Source organism: Dasypus novemcinctus, chromosome 15 (genome assembly GCF_030445035.2).
Source record: "Dasypus novemcinctus isolate mDasNov1 chromosome 15, mDasNov1.1.hap2, whole genome shotgun sequence".
NCBI lineage: Eukaryota > Metazoa > Chordata > Mammalia > Cingulata > Dasypodidae > Dasypus > Dasypus novemcinctus.
Genome location: NC_080687.1, coordinates 57,872,151 through 57,891,954, shown reverse-complemented (window position 1 = coordinate 57,891,954; position 19,804 = coordinate 57,872,151). Strand labels below are relative to the sequence as shown.

Here is a 19,804-nt window from a genome sequence, read left to right as displayed (position 1 = left end):
AATATAGGGAAGCATCTTCAAGATCTTGTGTTAGGCAATAGTTTCTTAAACTTTACACCTAAAGCACAAGCAAAGAAAGAATAAATAGATAAATAGGAACCACATCAAAATTTAAAACTTTTGTGCATCAAAGGACATTATCAACCTATTTCATGGAAGAAAATATTTGAAAACCACATATCTAATAATATTAAAGTTTAATATCCAGAACATATAAAGAAATTCTACAACTCAACAATAAAAAGAAAAACAATCCAATTAAAAAGAAAAGGACAAATATTGTATGATTTCACTGATATGAAATAATTAGAATAAGCAAATTCATAGACTCAGAAGCTAGAAGACAGGTTACCAGAGGCTGGGGTGAGTGTAGGGAAAGGAGAATTAATACTTAATCAGTACAGAACTAGTTTGGGATGATGGAAATATTTTGGAAATGGATGGTGATGATGGTAGCACAACACTGTGAGTGTAATTAACACCACTGAACTATGTATTTGAATGTGGTTGAAAGGGGAAATTTTAAGTTGCATATATGTTACCTGAATAAAAACTGAAAAAAACCCAGAACTGTACAACACAAACAGTGAAACCTAATGTAAACTCTGGAATATAATATAATATAATGGAATAGAAATAATATAATATAATATAATATAATATAATAGTATTGTTTTATCATTTGTAACAAAGGTACCACACCAACGCAAAGTGTTAATAATGGGAAAACTGTATGTGTGTGGAGCGGTATATGAAAACTCAACATATTTTTGCATTATTTTTCTCTAAATCTACAACTTCTCTAATAAAAAATTAGATCTATAAAAATGTGTTCTTTCCAATGTTACCAGAAGAAAGAAGCAAAGTGATCTTTTTATGATCTATTGCGTGTCAGATACTCATCTAAATATGTTACTTCAGGGGGAGCAGATGTGGCTCAAGCAGTTGAATGCTCACCTCCTACATGGAAGGTCCTGTGTTTGGTTCCCAGTGCCTCCTAAAGAGACAATGAGTAAGACAATGAGCAAACAACAAGCAAAAACATAACAAAAGCAGGGAGTGGATGTGGCTCAAGCACTTGAGCACCCACCTTTCATACGGGAAGTTCCAGGTTTGTTTCCCAGTGCCTCCTAAAGAAAAAACAGACAATGAGCAAACAATGAACAAAAAACAGTAAGCAAAAACAACAAGCAAAACCAAACAACAATGAGGAAAATAATGAGCAAACAGACAAGGTAGCTACCTGGTGGGCAGGGGGGATATGTTACTTCATTTAATCTTCACTGTGACCTTTTGGGAGCAGTTATTACCCACTTTTTGCAGATGAGGTAACTGAGTCTAAGAAAGGTTAGGCAGTTTGTCCCATGAGTAGGTGACAAAAATCTGAGGTCCACTCCAGATATGTCTAATAGACACCATGCTCATTCATCATGCAGCAATGCTGAATTTTAGGATAGATCATGTGAAGTTTATTCTAAAGGAATAGCACATTGGTCAAGGGGAAACCTAGCAATTTACAATATCATAGTAATTTTAGAGAATTAAAATAAATCATCTGAAGGGATGAGGAAGTAGTTTTCCATGAGCAGAATTCAATTTAGATGAATTAGTTCTGACTTTAGAATAAAACTTGGGTTTATCTATACTAGAAAAAACACTTCTCACATACTACATCTTAGGGAAAAAAGGGTTAGGTAAGAAATTTCTCACACTCCTCTGACATTAAATAATTCTTTAAAAACTACATTTAGGAAAAGAAGCATATAAATCACATATAGCTTACAATATGGATTAAAAAATGAAGAAGTCATTTAATAAAAACTCCTTAGGTTATATTCAACCAACAAACATAATTTTATTTTAGAGGGTTTAAGGAGTCTCTTAAATGCTGTGGATTTTCCCAGTTTTGTTCCTTAGACCCCTAACGAGTGAGTAGAGTTGGTGACTTTTACTTTGGTTCTTTTTTGGTAACTAGAAATAACACATTTCAATTTAATATATATATTTTTTTATTAGAGAAGTTACAGGTTTTCAGAAAAATCATGCAAAAAATACTGGGTTTCAATATACCAATCCCCCCCACCACCATGCACACAGTTTTACCTATTATTAACACTTTGTTGTTGTTTTTAAAAAATATACGTATATATATATATATTTTAAGATTTATTTATTTATTTATTTCTCTCCCTTTTCCCCCCACCCTGGTTGTCTGTTCTCTGTGTCTATTTGCTGGGTCTTCTTTGTCTGCTTCTGTTGTTGTCAGTGGTACCGGGAATCTGTGTTTCTTTTTGTTGCATCATCTTGTTGTGTCAGCTCTCCGTGTGTGCAGCACCATTCCTGGGCAGGCTGCACTTTCTTTCACGCTGGGCAGCTCTCCTTACAGGGCGCACTCCTTGTGCATGGAGCTCCCCTAAGCGGGGGACTCCCCTGCGTGGCAGGGCACTCCTTGTGCGCATCAGCACTGCGCATGGGCCAGTCCACATGGGTCAAGGAGGCCCGGGGTTTGAACCGCAGACCTCCCATGTGGTAGACGGACGCCCTAACCACTGGGCCAAGTCCACTGCCTTATTAACACTTTGTGTTGGTGTGGTACCTTTGTTACAGTTGATAAAATAGTATTATTGTATTTTATTATTAAATATAGTTAAGAAGTTTTTCAAGTGTTCTTTCAAGTCCCTCTCTTGTACTCTTTACCAAAGTTACTTTAATTTTAGCCAACTTATTACTTTCCAAACGATATCATTTTCTCTCCTGCTGCCCCTGTGGATCACTTAGGAAGGGTATGTTTGAGCAAGGATTGATGCTATTTTCCTACCTGGGTATTTAAGCTTCCCTGTTACTTAAGAGCCATTCATATCCTTCTAGGCTTCAGACCCAATGGAGTCTTAATGAAAAACTGAAATGAAAAAATCATAAAAGGTCTGTTTACTTTAGGTCAGATATTGAGGAACTTCTGATATGTATTCATTAAGGTGAGTGGATGTAAGCATCCCCTAACTATCCAGGATAAAGAAAGGTCACGGTGATTTTTCTTGTTCCTTATCTCTGTTTTTCAAGGAGGTGTCACCAAATGGCAGGCACTGGAATGCAGCCATTTCCCCTTCTGAGTCCGTGGGCAGATCAATGTCAACTGACATTAAGTCTAGCCTTCCTGTTGTTTAACCTGGATGGAATAGCTAACAATAACTTATCTAATCAATATGTTATCTTTTCTCAATATATTTCAAATTTAATAGAAGCTAGTTCCATAAAAGTATTGGGCACTGATCTGGGTCCATTCGCCTTCCTTTTCCTCTTTTACTTGTGACCCTTTCATCAGCAGAGTTTAGCTCTCCCATAAAAATTACGATTTTGAATTAAAAGAGTTATACAGAGTAAGAGATGGTTTCACAGGCTCATGTTACATATTGGATTTATTAGACTTTTTCTAAAAACACATTGTATCTAACTATAAAGTATTCGTCATATCTAAATATTTTGTAATATTGGTAAGGAATCTTCAACCTTTAAAGAAAACTATTATATAACTTCAAACATTGACATCACCATAGCAGGTTGATGGGTTTGCAAGACAAGTGACAATTGGAGAGAAAATCAGGGTCCAAAAAATTAAAAACATGTGTACAAAAAATTAAAAACATGTGTACAGCAACTCATATATATTTAGACCTGATATTATAAGAGACAGGGAGAAATTTTGCATAAGCATTGCTAAGGCATGCCTGAAAGTTTCTTTGACATGATATTAATTAGAGAGCCTCCTAGTGATAACATGACTTTTTGGTGCTAAAGGCATGTAGTATGCTGCACATTAACATTTATAGAAATAAACACATGGATGTTGGGTATAAAACTTGATGAACAGTCTTCACATGAGAACATTATTTCCCTAGATGTGTTGTTAACCAAGGTATTTGTTGCAATATAATTTTTTGGCTGTATAATCACTTCTATTTATAAAAATATTCTATGGTAGCCTTTCTTCAGTTTTATTAGATACATTCATCCTGAATCTACTGAAACATAACTTATGTATAAGGCAGTATGTCAGGAACTGTGGACAGAACAACAGTACATTGTGATAAATGCTAAATAGACTTTCATAGTGTAATGGGAGTATAAGATGGAGTATCTAACTCTTTTAGGCAAGCTAATGTGGGAGATTTTTCAAAGGATACATGCTACTTTTCACCCTTACTCTTAATCCCTATATAAACGCCCTTCTGAGGGATGTATCAGAATCGTCTGAAGACAGTATTTTCCATTGCCAATATATTTTAACATTCCTCCCCGCTGCACTCATCAGAATCTTGGTGGTAATGGTGGAGGATTCCAGGCATATTTAAAGTTTAAAAGAAACTTCCAGATCTTTCCTGTGTCCTGACAGAACAGCAGAATTTAATCTTGTTTTTATTTTTAAAAATAATATGGTCTTTGTACTTTGCCGTGCGCACCTAGTGGTGTGGTGTGGCACGGTGGTAGTGGTGAGATGCGGAGAGTACAGAGGGATTCCTGGGGAAACAGCTTCAGACATTTTTCTTTTTTAATGCATTTTATTACAGCTATTCTTATCAAAGCATTTGGGAAAGTCAGAACAAAAGCCTAGGAAACTCTGCTAGGAAACTTTGCTAAGTGGCTCCTCAACTCTCTTTGCCCAGACTTTCTATACAATTCTCTGCATTGTTTTCATTTAGTTCCGTGGTTAGTTCCGAAGAAAGCCGAATAAAAATGCACCATAAGCCAACAAAACAAGCTTAAGCCTTAAAATTCAAACTAATGGCATAATGATGATGGTTCTACTTAAGCAAATACTTACGAAGGACAAAAAATTATTTATGCTGAGCCAAACCACTCCAATCATCCAAGGGAGTGTAGCACAATAGAATGATCCTCAGTGAATATCTGCTGAGAGTATCAGTATCACACAGTCAAACATTCCCTCCTCACCACGGGAAATCACTCTAAAGATTTCCAGGGTAGTTAATGGAAGATAATTGTTAGACTAAGTCTCCTTTACAAATACAACAAATAAGTCCACTGTGTTATTATAATAGGATTCCTTGACAAGAACCAATGGAATTATTCATAACTTGAAATTTAATAAGCTTTGGTTCAGAAGGATTTTAATGAAAGCAAATTCCAAATATCATAAAAACAGTGCATTTAAATATCAATGCTCCATTTCTAAATCCTGGAGAGCTGGTTTACTTTCTGAGACATCAGTTTTTTTTTAACAATTTAATATACGTATAATTTACATACCTTAAATTGCACCCATTGTAAGTATATAATTCAATGAATTTTAGTAAATTTATACAGTAGTGCACCCATCACCACAATCCAGTTTTAGGACATTTTTATCACCTCAAAAAGTTCCCTCATGTCTGTTTGTAGTAAATCCCCACTCCCAACCCCATGTCTAGGCAAACAGTGATCTGCTTTCTCTCTGTATGAATTTGCCTTTTCTGGACATTTTGTATAAATGGAATTATACATTACATATAGTCCTTTGTATGTACTTTCTTTCATGTATATTTGATGTAGCATAATGTTTTTGAGATCTATCCATATGTCGGTAGTTTATTTTTATTACTAAATGATATTCCATGTTATGGATATACTGCATTTTGTTTATGTATTTCCCAATTCTCAGTGAACATGCGTAAGATAAAAATGAGGCAGATGTTCACGAGACCTGGGGCTTCTGGGAAATTTTTGCCATTGATGATCACAAAGAATAAACCATGAAATGTTGTGCTTAACATCATTGTCAACATCTCCACAGAAACTGCAATTGAGTTTCAAAAGGGAGAGTCAATTGCTTTTGAGAAATATGAATGTTTTCACTGAGTTGGAGATTTTATTGCTTTCTTTGGATAGGTCCCATATTATCTATCTAAGACATGTATATTTGTTTAACCCATCAATATCCCAATTATAGTTTTCTGGAAAACTGTAGATGAATTTTAAGAAATTCAGAAATTAAAAAAAGGCCTGGAGCATATGTTCTAACTGGACTTTTGGGGACCTAGACATTTTCAGTTTTCAGAAGACCCCTGATGTCTTTGGGGAAGGGAATGATCAAGAGAATTGTGGTGGAGCAGGAAAGACCAGCCCCGTATTTCTCACCATGTCTTTTTGCTTGGGAATGTAGATCCAGGCTCTGGCCAACAGCAAGCAACAACTCCCTAGAGTGGCAGGGGCTGCGATGTAAATAAATTAAATTTAAAAAAAAACCCCATGAAACTATGAAGGAAAATGCTTGAGAGCATATTGTTTGGTAAGGAAAAAAATGTGAATTTATATTTTGAGTGGAGGGGATCATGGCAAAAAATGTCATTTTCCTGAATATTTTTTCCATGTTTCTGTTTTGCCATATTGATGACTGGTGTTTTTGTTATAATGTTTACATAATTTAAAAGAACTAGTTGAATATAGAAAAATAGTCGACTGAGGTAATTTACTTCAATTTAAAAAGGGTTAGAACCTCAAAGTCGGGAAACACAGATTTGACTCTTGGTTTTGCAACTTACCATCAAGATTTCTTATTTTTAACACTTATCTATGTGTGAAATGATAATGATAAAACCTATCTTACAGTTTGGGGTTCAATTTTGGATAGAATAAAATAAGGTAACCCACAAGGGACTCACATTTTAACCTAGAATATAGCTGGCATTTATTGTACTTATTAATTCAACAAACATTTATTGAGGCCATGCTGTGTACTGATAATTGTGGAGACAGAGTCAATAAGGGGGACATTATTTCTCGTAAACACTACTGTGTTATGGGGGAGAAAAATGTTAAACCAGTAACTGCACAAATAACAATGTAATTACCATTGTACACAGGTATTATAAAGGAAAAGTATAAAGTAATATATAACGAGAGATTCATTTTGACCGGGTTTTTTTTCTGCGCTGCATCATTCAGTCCCTTCAAGAACACTCTGAGGTTCATATTCTAATATTTCCATTTTATAGATTAAGAAATTGAGACTTAGAGGCTGTGTTGGCTTAATTTCCTTTTTCCCATAGTAGTATTTTTCATATATCCCCTGTACAGTGATGAATTAAGACTAGGGAATACTGCGGACTCAAGAATACTGCGGACTCAAGAAATAATGATTGGTTGAGTTAGTGGTTATAGTATTTCTACTTCTCAGCAGCAGAAAAATCACAGGACTGATAGCTGCTCTCTCTTGCAATCTGAGAAAGAGACCTGGAGTTACAAATGAAAGTATTTCTTTCCCAGTTTGACTAATAAAAATCCCTAAACAGACCTGTCTAAACATCACATCATAAAACCATTTCCTAAAATCCCTGGGGAAAAATATCAATACGGTTTGTTCAATTGAGGGAAGTAAAATAGAGCTCTAGGTGGATCCAGGAGAATGTACCAATTAATGTGTGGGATGTAAGTGGGGATTCATTTCTCCATTCAAACATCAAACAACGCATTTAAAATTGATGTCATTGACTGTATATGTAACAGGTGAAATGTTGGGGAAGGGGTAGTGGTTTCCAGCCTTAGTTGGCCAGATGAAAATAAAAAAAACAGGTGGAGCCTGGAGAGAAAATAGCAAGACAAATTTCCAGCTTGTCTGTCCCTTCGAGGTGGTAAAGCTTAGGGTTTCAGCTAGGGCAATATAGATAAGAAGGGACATGAAGCTCTGCACTCTCAGTTTATGTTTGGAAAAGGATAGCTTCCTTATAATTCAAAATATATTTAAAGTTTTCATATGGTCTATAATTTAGATGAGAAAAAACTTTCTGTCTGGGCTCCTCCCAGTTATCTAGACACTGCTGAGTTCTGTGGAAGGTGGGGATTTTCCCTCAAGAGAACTGAAATTTAGAGACACTGGGACCAAGAGCTCTAGACACTTTGAGGCTCAGAAGTGGGGAGAGATCCGTGTTCTTCCTCTGTTCAGAAGGTTAAGGCCAAGTTATAGAGGGAGAAAAGGACTAGGACCAGGAATAAGGTAGGTCAAGAGAAGGGGCAGAGTCAAAATAGAATTATTCTTTGATCATTGAAGGTCAGTTAGGGCTCAAGCCCTGGCTTCTTCACACTGGGGGCTGATAGCCCATCTGGTTTATGACAGTCACCTCTGAGGGTCAATGCCAATACTTCCTTTATGCTGGAATTTTAAAAATATTATTTGAAATGGACAGCCTATCAGATCATCTAGAATCCCAGACAAACGTGTCCAGATAGCTTCCTTCTGGCAGGAAAGAACAAAACCAAAATGAAACAAAGAAACAAAAAAATCCTGAAGTTCTCATATGCTGACTTAGTGTTCTTGGAAAGTTTATAATAGCAACATGGATAAACTGATATTGGGTATTTGTGTCCTCCTTCTCCCCCCTGACTTGGGATCCTTGGACCATGGAGTCAATGAATCCCTTTCAATTATAAGCCAAAACTTGTTTGTAGGAACATTTTTTTCTGGGGGAGATCATCTATAGCTATGATCAGGTTCTCAAATGGTATGTAACCAAAAACAGTTTGAGATTATCATAGTGTTCTATTTGGTTCCATCCTTGGTCTTCTTTTCTTCTTTAAATATTTTCTTTGGAAAACATTCACTTTCCTAGCTTCATGACTTCAGTTATCATCTACATGCAAATATTTCCCAAACTTCACACATCTATGAGGTGGTTACCTCATAAATATTTCTATCCATGTGTCCGTTAAACACATAATACACTACAAGTCATGAATTGAACACCTTATCTTGTCTCTTCCAACTGCTCTTCCTTCTTCATCCCACACTCCAGTGAGTGGGATCATTCAAATAGTCTTCCAGCTCCTTCCCCCCTCTTTCCACCCATATTGATTTGTCAGCAAGGTCATTCCATTAAATCTCAGGAATACCCCTGATCTACTGTCCTGCAATCCATCCCCACTCCACTCCCTTATTTTGAATTCTTCTTTTTTGCTTAGAGTCTTGGAGAAATATTCTATCTGATCTTGCCACTGCTAGACTTGCCCTTGAAGGCCACCCCCTTTTGCTGTCAAGGTGAGCCCCTGCTTCAAAAAATCGGCTGTTTCCCATTACCTGAGATGAAGCCTAAATCCTCATGCACAGTACAGGAGTCCTATACAATGTGGCCCCAGCTTCTCTCTGGCTATCTTCTGCCATTCCTACTATGTACCAAGTTCCAGTCAATCCAAACTTATCCTCAGGTCCCTAACATGATATTCCTTTTCATATGTTTGTGCTTCTGGAATGCCAAGGAACTAACAATATATTTTCTTGTTACATGTTCTTTTCTGTGTTTAGAATTCTCTCCGTCCTCAGGTCCTCATCCTACCCTTACTACGTACCCCACAAGTCCCCATCTAACTGTTCCTCTTTTGAGAAGCCTGCATCATTCACTCCCCTAAGAAAAGTTAGGATTTCCCTTATATGTAATGCTTAATTTTTGCTTCCTCTTTGGATACTTATTTATATGCCAAACTCATCAACTATATGTGGGTTTCTGAAGGGCTTGACACACATATTATTAAATTTTTTATATGCAGTGCCTGGAATATAGTAAGTTTTCAGTAAATGGTCAATGAATTAAAATAAAGTTTGCAGAGAGTGTTGTAATCATATGGATTGCCTTGCTAATTTTACTAATGAGGAATTGAGACCCAGCATTGTTGCCTAATTAAGGGCAGATTCAGGACTAGAACCAAGGTGTTTTGATCCTCGTTGAATGCTCCTTCTAGTAGTACACAAAATAGCATCATTAATTTGATGGATTTGATAAAAAGAATCTTTAGTTTTAGGAACAAAATATAACTTCGTAAGACAAGGAGATTTATTGTGGGGAAAAAAGGAGAGCATTAAAACTTTTTTTTGCATAAGTTATTTTATTAATCTTTGCATCAAACATAAAAGGATGATAAGAGAAAAGCCGTAACTCCAGTTCCAGAGAATGATTCTAATGAAGAAATGATAGCACTTTACCTAAATTTCTCAGTTAGTACCGGGAAATTTAGAAGGCTTCTGTTCCTTAAGCTCTAAAGTAAGTAATTGAGGTTTAGAAACTTCATGGATCCCCTGGGATCAATGCTTGGCTTGAGGAACTGGCAGTGAGAGGAACAAGATGTATTTCTTTTGACAGGGAGCCCAAACCAGATTTCATTATTCTGGGTTCCTTGTTTGAGGTGAATTGGTTGAAAATATTCAGGTCTGGAAAGAAGCTATAGGTTTTCTCTTATCTTTTTATGAAAATTTTTGCTGAATATAACTAAAAAGAAGCCTGGAGAAAAGAACAAGGTTAATATTTTGTTTTCGATGGAAGAGGCTAAGAGTTAGGACCTAGGTGGCAGAGTGGAATGGATTCTGGATATTTTTTTTAGTTAGAGTAAAACAATTATAAATGAGAGTAATTTGGTTGGGGAAGAATAATCACTCTAAATAGCACATCCCTTTGAATAGAATGTGCCTACCTCACCCTACTAAATTGTGAGAAATACAACTAACACATACGAGATAGATTTTAGGAATTAAAAATTACTTTTAAAACACAAGCATTTGGCAGAACGATGAATTTCAGCACTGTCAGCTCAGTTGCTGGTGGAGGGGAGGAGAGGCACGGTGAATTGTCATCAGTGAACTAGCTGCTGCTCACGAGGAGAGCAGCGGGAGGAAGGCAGCCAGGGATACCACGCTGGGGCGGAGGGACTGACCAAGCTGAGTCTGCTCAGCTTGAGGGTAGAGACGGGTTTGTGTTGTTAAAAGGTAAGAGGAAAGAAAACAGTCAGCTTCAGGCGGGAAGGAGGAGGGGTTTGGAGATAGTGGCACCGGCATGCTTATATGAACTATGCTTAACTTCAGAATGGATATCTGCTGTATGCTCCACTGTATATATAGCAGCTTTGATGAGATGATAAAGAATCAGAGTTAATTTTTCTCTCAGTCTTGTTTTAGAGCTGAAATTCTTATTGCGTGTTTCCTAAATTCATCTCTAAGAAAGATGAGTTCTGAGGCAGCTTCCAGCTCCAGGGCTTCTTGCACGCTGCTCACCTGCACACGTATCCAATGAGCTCAGCTTGGATTTGGGGCCACCTCCTTCTCTTTGGTTCCTCATCCTCATCCTAAGGTTTCCACGGGCTTCATTTAACTATCATGCTAGCCAGTAATAGTCTCACACCTGCCCTTTATCATGGTGTCGAACTTTCATCCCCTTTCCACTTACAATCTAAATTTTTTCATTGCTCTCTTACTTCTTCAGGGGCTTCCTCTACTTTTTAAGAGACCAGACTGTATTTGGTAAAGTTTTCTTTCAGTTTGTGATGTGTTACACATCCCAGAAAATGTATTGGCATTTGAAACTTGGCTTGTTGGAGATACACTATTTTAGTAAAAAGAGTGACTCTAACGGCGGTAGGTTTAGGTACCATGGTACTACAGAGGTAGGTACTTTGGGAACAGAATTGAAGAAATGACAGAAGGACTGTGAGGCCTTCCTGAAGCATTTTTAAAGTGCAGAATTAAAATAAGAATTATACTAAGGTATTATGTGTGAAGAATTTTTGGGTGCCTTCAATGGAAAGTCCAGTGCGAATGCCAGATGTTAGTATTCCTGTCTTTCTACAGTCCCAGAGCAGAGAAGCACTGAGGAATTTGCAATTGAATAGCCTCCTCCAGGTCATTTAGCACCTTCTAAAGCTTGCATAAGTCAGGGAATATGCCACGGTTTGCTAAAGGGATAAGTGTTTGAGAGGTGATGAAGTTTACTCTGAAAATTTAGTGTTCAGTTTTATTTGAACTGAAGCAGTGAATGGACCCATAGTGCTGAGGATCCTCCTGGACCTGTTGAAAGAGTGACTCCAATTCCCTTCTTGAGCAGTTTTGCAGGTTGGCCAGTGAGTGCTACAAATGCTGATCTGTAATGTGCACGGTCCTGTCCCGAGACAGGGCACATGGTGAACTCCTTGCAACCTAACTCTTCCAGCACCAGTCAAATCACACGCCTGCCACGAAGTTTTTCTCAACAACTTCAGGGCCCACTGATATTTCCTTTCTTTGAACTCTGATGCTGGGCTATTAATTTAGCCTTTCAAGTATGCAACCAGATGGAGTTTTGTTCACAGACATTCTGGGGATTGCTGCTGCTGCTGCTTTTAGAAAAGCAGTTAGCGAGGAAGAAGATTTCCAGGGCCTGGCTAGGGAGGAAGGTCATGAGTGGAGAGCAGAGTGGATGAAGGCAGGTTGTGATGTGGCTCTGGAAGGACAAAGGAGGAAGTGAACAGAATTGCACGGCGGGAAGAAGGGAACTACCTCATTGAGAGAGAGTGGGAAAGAATTTTAGTAGTTCCTCTAGGTAAGGACTTTTAAGGAAAGGAATAAATGGATATCTAGAAATTATGAGTGGGAAGTTTGTGTGTGTGGTACTGCATGTGAAGTCCATAGCCAATATCTAAATTAGTCTGGGAGTTGTTCCAGTCTTTATTTATTCATTTATACACACTTCACATATGTATTGAGTTCCTACTCTGAACCAAGCACCGTTTTAGGTCTGAAGATAGAGTAGTGAATAAGACACACTTTCTGGTGGAGAGAAAGACAAGACATAATGGACAACAAGTTAAGTGCAAACAGATGAGATAATGTCAAATATTATAAGTGCTATGAAGAAAACAGAATAAGGTCATATGGTAGAGAGTGACTTGTCCGGCTTTTAGGTGGCCTACATGGGCTTGCTCTTCCAAAATAGATTGTGACCTGCCTCAGGACCATGTCTTACTCATCTTGATGTTCTCCATTCCTCCTACAAACTATCCTATGCCTTTCTAGGTACTCAATTAATATTTCAAATGTATTAATGAATCTGAGAAAATAATTTGCCATGAGGCAATTTGTATTCTAGGGCTTTGTAATCTTTTTTTGTGCCATGGATACTTTTGGCAGGTTGGTGAAGTTTGCAGGTCCCTTCTCAGAATGATAGTTTTAAATATGCATGAACAAAAATTCTTAGGATTACCATGGAAGATAATAATCATAAACATAGTCTACAGCTCCCCAGTTCCAGACTGATAACTGCTGAGGGACAATACAAGTAATCTCCATAGGAAGTACTGTGAAGGGGCAACTAAGCTTCAGGGATTATAGATCTTTTAATTCCTACAGCACAGATTAAACTGAGTACACCTGACTAAAGCAAACTACATTCTGACATTTAGGGGAAAGGGCTGCCAATGATTCTTCTGGATTCACTTATCAACTGAAGTTGGATACAAGTTTAATTTAGCTGGTCAAACAGAGGTCGAGAGAGTCAATGCCAATTCACTGCTTTGGCATTCCCCTAGCAGAGCTGTAGGTGTGGTTCATGAGGTTAGAACATGAGGTACACACCTGGGAGAGTAGTAAGCTTACTGGAAATAATAACTATTACACAGTTTAGGAGGAAGTGAGCGGTGAGGCCTAGACAGGATGGAGCTTGCCTGGAGCTAGTCTACAAAGAACCCAGTCAGTGATGCCAAGACAAAGCTGCACAACTGCGTCAGGTGAGCAGGAAATGCACGCCAGGGCCCAGAGCAGAGGAGTGTCAAGCAGATCACTGCAAGGCTCCAGAGGCTATGACAAAGGATGCAGGTCAGAAGTCTCTACCTTTCCTGGAAGTCCGATTTTATGGGGAATCCCTGATGAATTACAGGTTTTTCAGAAACAAGCCTAGTTTTCCCATTGATTTGTGCTATTGAAGAGTGTTTCCTGCTGGGGTTTCACTTGAGTGATTCAGTAACTTATAGGATAGCAACAAAACCACATGACTTGGGGTTTCTGATCTGCAGAAAGCAGTAAAAGCAGGTGATGCAGTTGCTGCCATCAACTACTTTTTTCTTTCCCTCCCTTTCTAGGCTCATGTAGTCAATCTTCCACTGGACAGGTCTCTCAGTGACCTCACTCAGCATCTCCAAAGTTGATCTTATCATCTTCTGCCTTTCCTTGTTGGTTAATGATAATGTTCTTTTCCAAGTTATATTGATTAAAACAACAATGAAACTTTTAAATTCTTTTTCTTTGCAGCTTGCCATATTTAAGCAGTTCTGCAAGCCCTATGTTTATACATTTAAAATAGCTGTCATATCTTCCTTATTCAAGAACAGTAATTCTTGAGCAGGATATTATTACATCATTTCTAGATTTCTACCTAGGACATGGGCTGATGTTCCATCTTCTTGTATTTTTCATGTTTCTCTCATTAAAGTCCTTTTCTCCCCACCCCCAAGGGGTAGATTCTCCCTACAGGGAGTTAAAAAAAAAAAAAAAAAAAAAAAGCAAACTATTGCAAATGATGCTCAAGGCTCTTTATAGTAATTGATTTTTCTCCTGGTTATGGCATGCCTAGTAATTTTTTGTTAAATGCAAATATTGTGGATTTTACAGTGTTCGGTGCTAGATTAAGAAAAATATCTATTTTCTTGGACTTTGTTCTGGGAGGCAATTAAGTTGGTTGCCATCAGTTTGAGCCTTTTTTTAAAAAAAAGATTTATTATTTATTTATTTCTCTCTCCTTCCCCCCCTCCCCCCCAGTTGTCTGCTCTCTGTGTCCATTCGCTGTGTGTTCTTCTGTGTCCACTTGTATTCTTTCAGCGGCACCTGGAATCTGTGTCTCTTTTTGCTGTGTCATCTTGCTGTATCAGTTCTCTGTGTATACAGCACCACTCCTGGGCAAGCTGCACTTTTTTCATGCTGGGCAGCTCTCCTTATGGGGTGCACTCCTTGCGTGTGAGGCTTCCCTATGCGGGGGACTCCCCTGCATGGCATGGCACTCCTTGCACACATCAGCACTGTGCATGGGCCAGCTCCACACGGGTCAAGGAGGGTCCTGGGTTTGAACTGTGGACCTCCCATGTGGTAGGTGGATGCTCCATCTGTTGAGCCAAATTTGCTTCTCAGTTTGAGCCTTTTTGAGACTTCCTTTTAAGCATTCTTAGGCAGGTCCAAGGTAACCTTTAGTTGATGACTAATTTGGTACCACTACTAAGGTAATATACCCTATCAGGACTCTCCTCGATACCCCTTATATTATGGTCTTCCCACTATAATTGGTGGGAACAGGACTCTTCCTAGTCCCGTGTGAGCCTCAGAGATTGTTTTTTGTACTCCACTGGGGTGCCTCTTTCCCTGGCTAGTAGGTTTTGTACACTCTAATCAGTACTAAGTGCAAGAAGCAAGACTGTAGAGTTCCGAACTTTCTTTCTCTGGGCACCTCTCTGCTCTAGAGTACTTTGTTCTACTAATTCTAGCTGTCCTGGTCTCCTCAGTTTTCAACTTTGTTTCCTCTACTCAAGGAGACTATAAGGCCCATTTTGGGTACCCGTTCCCTGTGTCACATCATAAAATGCTTTCTAGGCCTGAGTGTAGGTGTGAGCTGGTGGAAAACCTTGTTTGTTTCTTCTCTCAAGGAATACTGTCTTGCACTACCTATTGTCCAAAGTCTGAAAAGTGTTTTCACGTATTTTGCCTGTTTATTATTTTTTTTAAAGACAGGTGGGTAAATCCAGTCACTGTTACTCTATCATGATTAGATGACTAGAAGTAGAATTCATTACTTTTTAAATTAGGTCACATTTATACTGTCTATCCACATCTCCTAATTTTTTTTTTTTTGGTGTGAATTATTTTTTAGGTGGATTGTTTACTCACTCCTGTACTCAAGCCCAGGTTGACCAACACTCCCCATATCTTTGGATGATTAAAAAGAGTGCCAGACACTGTCCATTACAGATCTTATAGTCTAGTAGATAAGAATTACTATACAAATTCAAGATATAGTGATATTCACATTTGAAAGAATATTTATCTTTTAGAATATGTGGAGATTGAAACCAATTTTATCTTTTCACTTGTTAAGATGAACGACCATTGATAAGTGAAAACCAACTATTACACATAGCTCTCTTTAATACTTACCATCCCATTTCAACATAGTCCACCTATTCCTATCTGTCCCCATTCCCCTGACCAAGTTCAGTAGACACTTGGTAAACATTATACCACCTTCCAGGGCAAGGGAGTGATCACCCTTGTGGCTTTCTATGTTTCAGCCATGTGTGCACTTCATGACCTTAATTGTGACTGAGATTTCTTACAGTTGGTATACAGAGCTCTTGACTTGCTCTAACTCATATTAAGCATATCACAAGGCTATTAAGACAATATCCATTCAATGGTTAACTGAGGGTTTAAGGTGGCGATGACCCATCTCTGAGGTTTATATTTCTAGGTCCAGGCAGAACTTTTTTAAGTACAGATAAACTAAATAGATTTTGTTCTTGCATGTTCAGACACATGCAGGAAAATGTGCTATTCAAAATCAATGAAAAATAACTTTTTATAAACATTTAAATCTTGAACTTCATGTCTTTCATAATCTAACTTTGAACTGAGATATGCTGAAATGATTTTTAAATTTGGGTACAAAATGAAAACTATTCAAGGTCTTTACTAATATTAATGAACTTCTAAGCCAATTTTTAATTTTATTCCTTGTTTTATAAGGGATAGACAAAGAGGCATCTTTCCCATTTGGGTTGATTTTATATGTGGGAAAAGAAATGAATCATGGATTAGCAAAAGAGGCTCTGTGATTCATATTTTAGAATGTGAGCAATGTGTCTGGATTAACGCTGAAAGGGGGCCTTGGGAAGTGGACTTGGCCCAATGGTTAGGGCATCCGCCTACCAATGGAAGGTTCGCGGTTCAAACCCAGGACCTCCTTGACCTGTGTGGAGCTGGCCCACGCGCAGTGCTCTGATGTGCGCAGGGAGTGCCCTGCCATGCAGGGGTGTCCTCTGCATAGGGGAGCCCCATGTGCAAGGAGCGCGCCTTGTAGGGAGAGCAGTCCAGCACAGAAGAAAGTTCAGCCAGCCCAGGAGTGGTGCCACACACATGAAGAGCTGATGCAGCAAGATGATGCAACAAAAAGAGACACAGATTCCTGGTGCCGCTGACAACAGAAGTGGACACAGAAGGACACGCAGTGAATGGACACAGAGAAGAGACAACTGGGCGGGGGGGAAGGGAGAGAAATAAATAAAAAATTAACTTATGTGTAAGCATTGCTCAATAATTTTTGGTTTAGTAACTAAAATTTGGCTAAAGCAATCTATATGTGTTTATTCAATATAAATTAAAAATAGATGCCATCTCCTATAAGCAAAGTTAAATTGCAGAATTTTATGTAGGTTAAGAAGAGGTATAACATATGGGCCATACACTCAACAAGTTACATGTTCATCAAGTGGGAAGATAGCACATGCTGTCATATTGACTGAATCAAAATAAAAAAGAACTTCACAACTAAATCAATGTGTTGCCAGAAAAGCCAAAGCAAAGGTGAAGGCACCTTGCAATCATGTCATATAATGACTAGTTGAAGAAAATGGAGATGATTAGCTGAATGAGGATTTAGCTCATATTCGAACACATGAGTATTTGGAAACCTGTTATGGAGAAGAAAGATCAAACTTTCATCAAGTTTTTAAAAAAAATATTTTTTATTGAAGTTATATCATTCATACATGAACATACATAAACAATAATTGTTGGTAAAAGTTTGTGAACTTACAAAGTAAAGCCACATAACATCATCCAGGGGTCTCATATGTTACCCCTCCACCAACACCTTCCATTTTTGTGAAATATTTATTACAAACTATGCAAAAGCATCATCAAAGTATTACTACTAACTATACTCCATATCTTACATTTGGTGTATTTTCCCCCAAACCCACCCTATTATTTTTTAAAATATATTTTTATTACAGAGGTTGTGAACTTACAAAACTGTATTAGTAAGCCAAAGAAGTGCTGATGCAAAATACCAGAAATCTGTTGGCTTTTATAAAGGGTATTTATTTGGGGTAGGAGCTTACAGATACCAGGCCATAAAGCATAAGTTACTTCCTTTACCAAAGTCTTATTTTTATTTTGGAGCAAGATGCTGCCAACATCAGCGAGGGTTCAGGCTTCCTGGGTTCTTCTGGGCTCAGCTCCTCTATTTTCTCCTCAAGGTCAGCTGTAGACTATGAGGCTCTCTAGGCTTTGCCTCCCTCCAGAAGGACAGCTGTAGACCATCAGGCGAATGGCTCTGTCTCTCTCCTCTGGGTTTCTGCCTTGTCTAAGGAGCTGTCTCTATTCCTCTGTGTTCTACTCCTGGCTAGGTCCCCTCTTCCCTTGGCTTGCTTCTCTTTCCTCTGTGTGCGTACTTTCTGTCACTCCAGCTTAAGACTTCAGCATCAAACTCTAGCAGCAAAACTCCAACATCAAAAGCCTTCCAGCATCAAAAACCTCCAACTCCATCCTCTGCCATGCCTTTTATCTGTGAGTCCCCACCCGCAAAGCGTGGGGTCTCAACACCCCACTGATGTGGCCCAATCAAAGCCCTAATCATAACTTAATCATGCCCAGGTACAGACCAGTTTATTAAACATAATCCAGTATCTATTTTTGGAATTCATAAGTATATCAAACTGCTGCAAAAACAATCATGTACATGTATAGAATTCCCATACAACGCCCTTTCACCAACACACCATGCCATGGCAGATTATTTGTTACAGATTATGAGATAATATCATCAGACTATTATCACCCATGGTCCATAGTGTACATTCAGCACACTTTTTCTATACATTGCATCTTTGGCATTGATGCAAGAATATTACATTATTGTTGTTAGCCATAGTCCATAGGTCAAATAAATTTTATTTTTACCATGCTTTGCCACATTACCAGCATCCTGCAATAGTGATGTACATCTGCTCTAGCTCACAGACAGACACTCTTGCATCTGTACCATCAGCAACAATTCTCATCTACCTCTGAGTTCACTGTATTATTCAGACCCAAGATTATTCTCTAGCTTTCTATAAATTAACATTTACATTCCTATACTACTCTTTTCAGCCACAATCCAATTTATAAACCAGCTGCTGCTCACTATAATGTGTTACCATCAACTCAATCCCTTTTCAAACTTTTATAGTCAAGTTAATGAAAATTTCTACATACATTAAGCATCATAGTTATTCTCAACCCTCCTCTTATCTCCTAATAGCCTATACTCTAGGTTTTAATTTCATGCATTTATTCTTTGTATTTAGTTCATATTTATGAAATCATGCAATATTTGCACTGGCTTACTTCACTTAGCATAATGTCTTCAAAGATTCATCCATGTTATCTTCTGTGACCCAATTCCATTTCTTCTTACTGCAGCATAGTATTCCATCATATGAATATACCCCATTTTGTTTATTCATTCATTGGTTGATGGACACTTGGGTTGTTCCCATCTTTTGGCAATTGTGAATAATGCCTCTATGAACATTGGTGTGCAGATGTTTGTTCACGTCACAGTCTTTAGTTCTTTTGGATATATTCCTAATAGAGGAACTGGTGGAATTTGCATGTCATCCTTGCACAGGGGCCATGCCAATCTTTGTTGTATCATTCCAATTTTAGTATATGTGCTGCCAAAGCAAGCACTTTAATTTTTTGAAAGGAAAAGAGGGATTAAACTTTCATTAAGTTTTGAAAGAATTTACGCAGCAATTTTTAGACTGGGGAGGGGGTGGTGGAAACTACAGGAAATGGATTATTACTCAGTTTGATGAATAATTTCCTAGTCAAGTAGTAAATAAATGGTATGGGCTGCTCCAGTATCAAGTGATTTACCCCATGCTGGCAGTGTTCTTTGTGTGCTGGATAGCCTTTGCTGTTATGACAGGGTCCTGTATGGAACTTCTTCCTCTTCTGTTGGAATGGTAGCTTATACCCAAAATTGAGGAAAAG

At 38.1% G+C, this 19,804-nt stretch overlaps 1 long non-coding RNA gene and 1 other non-coding gene across 6 annotated transcripts in view; one reads left to right on the top strand and one right to left on the bottom strand.

The window, feature by feature from the left end:
- LOC131273428 (uncharacterized) overlaps positions 1-19,804 on the top strand; it is a 206,587-nt gene that overhangs the window by 73,606 nt on the left and 113,177 nt on the right. The window lies entirely within an intron of this gene.
- Positions 19,395-19,498, bottom strand: LOC111767225 (U6 spliceosomal RNA). Its single transcript, XR_002799103.1, has one exon. It is a non-coding gene; the product is annotated as a U6 spliceosomal RNA (small nuclear RNA).